Consider the following 7,096-nt stretch of genomic DNA (forward strand, 5'->3'; position numbering starts at 1 on the left):
AAATGCAGTGACTGTTTTTCTGTTTCATCTTTGTTTTGTGCCTATAGCACATAAGAGCTGAAAAAATAAGTCTGGGAAGTAAAGAACACAATTTCACGATTTTTTTTTTTTTTTCAGTTTTATCATGAGATGGGTTAATTTGGCTTTCAGATGAAATAAGGGCAAATTTGTTATTCAAGTACTGAAAAGAACTTCCAAACACTTCCAGTTTGCTTTCACACTGTTAAAGCCAAATACTTTATCATGACTAATTATCATGACTTTCATTCTTTTTCCCTGAGACTTATCACTATACTCCAGATCCTCTGACTTGCAGCGTATTCAGTTTTCCTCTGCTTTACCAAGGGCGTGAATGTCATCTGATGTGTGTGTTTGTGTTTGTCTGCATTAAGATTGTCTACGAGAAACATTTTTTTTTTTTTTTTTGCAAAAGTCATTTGTGGCACTTTAGTTTTGTTTACGTCGCTCTGCTTCGGTATCTTTATTTTTAGCACTGTCGTCTCCGCCTCACTTTGTCACAAAAACTCTGCAGGGTTCTCTCTCTGCTGGTATGCTTCATTCCTCCACTTCCCTTCAGCTAATTTTACCCTCCAGATATGTCTTTGTCTTCTAACCTGGATTGCCCTGAATTCTTTTGCGTTTCTTTGAGCCACAGCAGCATGACTTTTAAGGGATAATTTATAGTTCATTTAAAGGCAAAAAGAAGAAATGTTTTTACTGCTGCAAAATTTACTGCATTATAGGACTCAGGCTGACTAATGTGGTTTCCATCCATTTCAGTGTCACATTATTTTATATACATATACACCTACTCTGATAATGCCTGTCTTTTATGACAGTCAAAAGTAAGTAGTAGATGTGTTGCATAAGCAGCCTACAGCAACATCTATTTAAATTAATTATATTTGGCAAATACCACATAAGAAGAAGGAGATGCGGGTTTTTCAACACGTAGGGGAACATGATGCTGTTTTACATTACAAAGGGAGCACAACCAAAATTAGTTTGCTTTGCTTCACATCAAGCAAATCCAGTTCCAGCTGCATGAATATCAAGTCTTGTGCCTTCAGAGAAACTATGAAATGTGATATTGTTAAAGTCACGAGAAATTGCTTAGTCACACAAAGCAACTGACGTTTAAACCCAGTCTTTGAGGTATTGAATTAATCCAGATTTAGACACCTGGCCAAATGATTCACATCATTTTTGGAAGTGCACTTTTGAATATAAATGACACAATTTAATGTCCCAAATATTTGTGACTGACCATGACAAAACCACAAGTCTCCCTGGGTGCGTTTTTGAGTTATTTACAGATTCTGAAAGTGGGATTTCTAAGCTTTCTAATGATGTCAAACACAGAAAAAAAAAAAAAAAAATCCTGGCACTCCGTAAACAAGGTTAGTGAGTTTCCGAAGAATTGTCTTCAAATCCGATGATTTACCGAGGAGTGTTAGCAAATGCTGATCATTTACTTTACTGAGCATTGGCTGTATACAGGTATGCCTGTCAAGGTGTGCAGACAGGAGTGAGCTTTTGTCTGGCTTATCTATTTATAAATAAATATTTTATAGAAGTTTTCAGGTTTTGTTCCATTTTCCAATAAAGCTGTGGGGCTTCTGTCTTTCGTTACGGAGTCGTCTGTGAACTCTGAGGTTTAGTCAGATTAAGCCATTCCTAAATGCAGCATGCTTGATGTTTTCTTTCAGTCTGAAGAAAGCCCAACATACACAAAAATATTTTATAGTAGGAGTTACAATCATTAGTTGGCGCTGCGCGCATCACTGCTCAAGAAAGAGCCTCCTGGTTACAGACAAAATACACAGAGCACATCTACAGCAGCACAGGGTCGGTTATTGATATGTTCCCTAACAGTGGCCATCTATCCAACCATCAATCTGAAGCTGTACTTTTTAGAATCACACAGGATGACAGTCCTACCCCGGATGTCATTTGGTTCATCAGCTGAGCACAGCATAACAAAAAATTGTGCATTCTTAACCCTACTCCTCCTGAGAACAATGTGAAACTAGAAATTTCTCCAACATCCAACACATCATTTTAATGTGTAGGAGAAAATTCACTAAGCAAATTGAACAAAGTCTGAATATCTCTACTGTGTGGGAATTGAAAAAGAAATTATAAAAATGATTTTGTATTTTCTCTGTATGAGGAAATACAGAAAGGTTTCTTTGTAAAATGCCTTTTTTTTTTTGCTAAAGGCTGTTTCTTTTATGCTTTATAAAGCACACCCCCGAAAATGTCAATGGGTGTCTTATTTTCAGAATTTTCTGAAATGTTTGTCTTGATGTCTTTTTCCCCTATATAAATGCACTCAATTTGTGAAGGCTGAAATGTGAATGTATGAAATGGTATTTAACATGAAGTGCTTTTTCATTACGAATGACTTCTTTCTCTGTCTCTCTCTCTCACTTACACACACATAAATAAAAGATCTGTGAATCTAAAAATGCAGCTATAAAGCCGGGTAATTTATACACATATATATACACACACACATAAGATCTTAATACATATAGCCAACATACTATAGTGCACTACTCCGGGTACTGTTTCTGCCTATTTCAGCATTTCCTCTTTCCATCAAATGACTTTGTAATAGAAGCCATCAAAGTGTCATTAAAAATATGTGACAGTATCCTGCAGTATATAGAGGCAATTTTGGCCCTTCATGTTCAGGATGTCTGTGCTGGTGCACCAATTCATCTCGATATGTAAAACCAATTCAGCTTTATGCTCAGTCAGTAGTGTAGGTTTTGCAGGTGGGCTGCCTTTAGAACTTCATTTTCAGCTTATTCTTCCTTTGTTCATTCATGCAGAAGCTTGTTAAAGTATCCATAGCTCCCACACTTGTTCCCATTGTCAACAAATGTCAGTGTATTTTATTGGCATTTATATTTGTTTGACAACAACTGCATAGGTGTAAGAAAATGGTTGTGGGTGGATGCAAGCCTACAGGAGTTTTAGTCCAAGAAAAATTATAGATGGCAATAAACAAGAATCACCAGTAGAAAACAAGAATAGCAACAGGAAAGACTGGAATGAATGTTGTCAGCATTATGGGTACCAGGTGAGTTCAACGAGCGGAAGGGATGACGTCTACACAGAAGACAACTCTTGGAATGACTAAGGGGAAATTGATTAGCAAAGCTGAACCTTAATGCAAATACAAATACCTGAATTAGCACCGTCATTTCCAAGGGAAGCTTTTTGACCCACAACAAGCCAGTAACCAAGTCCCAGAGATTAACGGGAGTCATTTTGTGGGCAACTTTATGGTTCTTTTGTGAGGTCCAAAAGTTCCAGGAGCAAAGTTGGTGGAGAATAAGTAGGCAACGATTCTGTGGAGCTTGACTGAGCAACTGCAGATCCTTGATGCATTCTGTCAAGGTAAGCTTAGATGAGGAAAAACCTGGACAGGAGACGTGAAAGTAGAACTAGAAGTTTCTCAAGGAGCCGTTCATGTGGCTTTGCTCTGCTGGTCCAGCAGCTCCTTACAAAGCTCCGTCAGCCTTAGTAGATTACCGGCAGGTGTGAAAGCAGCAGCAGGTGTGCTGCATGAATCATCAAGGAGCCCCAGAGGTAAGACCTCACAAACACACACAAGACAAACACAAGACAGACAGAGAATCCTAATAAGTAAGGAGACAAATAGGAGGGGTATCAAAGGATGAGCCAAATATGGAGCACATATATGTAAAGGTGACAAAAATATCACAATGGAAACACAAGTAAAACTTATTTGCTTGTTAGGTGGATTTTAGTTTGGAAGTTAGTCTTTTCAGGATTTTGTACCTAACCCCTTCTAATTTTCAGGTTTGTTTATGTAATTTGGGATAAGTCATTATATTTATATATTCCCCCAATATTGTGGATGTTCATGAAGGCAGATTTGCTAAATTTACTGTGCGTGCAATTCTCTTCATTTTGCTACTCAAGTTTGTATGTTGTTTGTAGATCCGGTTTGCACATGATATCAAGTCTGTACCTGCTTTTATTTGAGTAAACTTTAGAACATAAGATCCCAGGCGGTCTAAAGTTACTATCAAATCGTGGAGGTTGAGAGATCTTAAACACAGCCAAACCTCTTCATTCAGGCTACAGAGTAACTCCAGTTACGGATTTAGGTCACATGGTGACAAGATAACTGATGGGTGAGGTGGTTTTATCCTTCTGTCACATCACTTGAGGACATTCCCCACTTACTAATTGGTAAGAGAACTGGCAACAAGGGGGAGAGATGCTCCCTCTTCCCCCTCCCATGAATCCCGTCGTTCTTCCCCGGTTCCCAGTCATTTAACTAATCTTGTTTTATCCCCTTGTCGACAGACACAGGACTCTAGCAGTAAAATGGAGTGCAGTGGAGATAACGTGCAAGGCAGGGCCACTGTAATTTAATGGGAACAGATGTTTCCCCTGCTAGACTGACAGCAGATCCTTCTCCGGCTCCCTGAAGGGAGGAGCAGACACATTACAGATGGTGGTTGTGCCTCTGGTCATCATTACTCAGGCCCAGGTTTAGACCAGGCTCCAGTTGGGCTCGAGATTGGAGAGCAGTGATGTACAGAGGAGCCCATGGATGCGATGGCTTTAAAGACCATTGGATTAAAGCCGCCAGTGCACAGCCACGATATCCAAAAGAAACAAGACGGTGGTTTGTAAATACACTGCCCGTGCAGGTGTCCTTGTGTCTATGAAGCCATTTTCAGATTTTGCACAGTATGTGTACATGTGGGTTTTCTGCTAGTTCAGCGTAGAGGCATGTGTGGGCATTTGACAGTCTGCAATATTAGAAAATAGCCTTGAAAAACATGATCAGGCTGGACAGTGCACGACAAACAAAGGCAGCATTACAAAGCATTAATGCTCTCCCACAGAGAGAGGGCGAGAGAGCGAAGTGACTGAAATGTATTCCTCTGGGATTTTTCTCTCTCTCTCTGAACACTCGATGAATCCCTCTCTGTAACCTCCTCAGATTGAATTCTTCCCTCTCGTGGCATGGAGAAATGAGGACACATTTCATCAGGGCTTTGCTTTTGCAGCATGCTTGTAAATGGACATGCTGGTTGTGCATCAACTTCACACTCACTTCTCGAGGCCATATCTCTGTCATTCATAATCCTTTTCACCGTGTTAGGAAGAGTATAGTTTAATTCAAATCATTTTCACTTACTTGATGCTTTATGAGCAGTGAACAGTGATGCACTTGCTTATTGGGAAATCCTTGATAGCGAATTAGAAACAATTGCCATGCAATTATGGAAAAGATGTAGGGATTTTTTTTTTTTTGTTAGACCTGCTTTTTAAATCAGTCCTGTGAAAAAAATATTTGTCCCTTCACAGATTTTTTTTTTTTTTGCTTGTTTCACTTGCAAGTTTTGTATAATCAGATGAAATGATTTTAAATAATATCTAAAAGAAAGAAAGAAAAAAAAAAGTGGGACATATAGCATCAAAGAGACTTGGGGAAGCTCCTTATTACAAGTTTTTGGGGTCTTTTTATGTTTTTTATTTGAGAATAATTCCTTTTCCCCATGATTTACTGGAGTCCCACATCCTTAGAAATAGATTTGTTACCTTTTCCAGACAGATTTCAGATACATATGATTTGTTTTTTTATTAGGAGGCATAAAGTTTTTCACAACACATTAAACCAACCAGTAACTATTACTCTATAAGTTCCATGGCCCCTGTACCATTTCCATCTGCACATAATTGATTTGCTTTTTCATGCCTCCTAGAGTTACTACACACAGATATTTCCCTGAGATTGCACATCCTAGGAGAGATTCTGAAATATAACGCATTGAAGCAAACAATTTTGGCTATAATTCCCCGTGCTTCTGTCCAATCCAGCGTCTAAACAGAAAATTTTATGATCCAATCTAACTCATGTGCTTTGAACTGAGATTGGCCATTTTCATGGTGTAGCTTGTAAAAGCTGTGTTGTGTCTGAAATCTCCTATGTGTGTATTTTGTTCTCTCACTATACAGAGAGCAGAAAGTAGGGAAGATTTGTGCTACTCCACATGTTGTTGTTGTGTTATAGGGCTCCGCATTATTATGAAAATATTCTCACCTTTTTTTAGTGGCAGTTGTACGAAGTCCTTTTGGTAGTGTTTCTATATCCAGTCGGTTAAAATCGCATTCTTAGTTTGAGGGACATCAGAGGAAAAATAATGGACTGATCCAACTAGGGAAGTGAAAATGAATGGTGTGCTAATGTAATTGCTATTCTATTCCATCTTTTGATTCAATAGTTCAACCTGATTCTTCAGGCTAGTTATTTCAGCTTGGAGGAGCTTTGCTTTCTGTTCCATATCCCTGGGGAGTCTGGCTTTCTTTTCTTGGACTTCTAGAGACAACTGAAAAGCCTCATGAACACTCCTCTGGACAGCTTCACACGAAGCTACTGGATCACCTTTGTGATCCTGTAAGAAAAAAAAAATCACTGTTAGGCACCATAAATAATAAATCACATTAAACAACTGATACTATTCCTTCACTCGAATGCTTAGTTTGTGAACAAAAGTTCAAATTAAACAAAACATCTAAAAACTTAAAAGATATCTTGAAAATAAAGAAATCTTTTAAGAAAGTCGCATAAAAAAACATGACAACTGACTCCAGAATTGTAAAAAAAAGAAAAGCAAGTTTAGTAAAAGCTGGATGGAGCCAGGGCTACACTTGAGGAAAATATTATTCTATCTTTATAGAAACCCATTTAAAGCTGCGTTGAATATGATGCCTTAAATTCGAAACGTATGCATACTAAATGGGCAATAACCGTAAGGTTTACATTAACATATTAGAAGTCCTCTAAGTGTCGGACTCTCCACACAGTTGAAATGGCGCAACGCTAAGCGAAAGACACCGCAACAATCCTCGAAACGATAAATATGGACTTAATAAAGAACATGCGCGTTAAAAACAAAGCATACTATTTAGATTACCGACAAGACCCCACTACGTACTGAAGTTATCTTCATTCCCTTGCTTTTACTTTTCTGCACATCACCATAATTTATAGCTTTTTAATAACTATGAACTCTTCCTTATTGGCTAGGAAACTAAA

The sequence above is a fragment of the Poecilia mexicana genome, unplaced genomic scaffold, assembly GCF_051168715.1.
Source record: "Poecilia mexicana isolate PSO_F unplaced genomic scaffold, ASM5116871v1 scaffold_15, whole genome shotgun sequence".
Taxonomy (NCBI): Eukaryota; Metazoa; Chordata; class Actinopteri; order Cyprinodontiformes; family Poeciliidae; genus Poecilia; species Poecilia mexicana.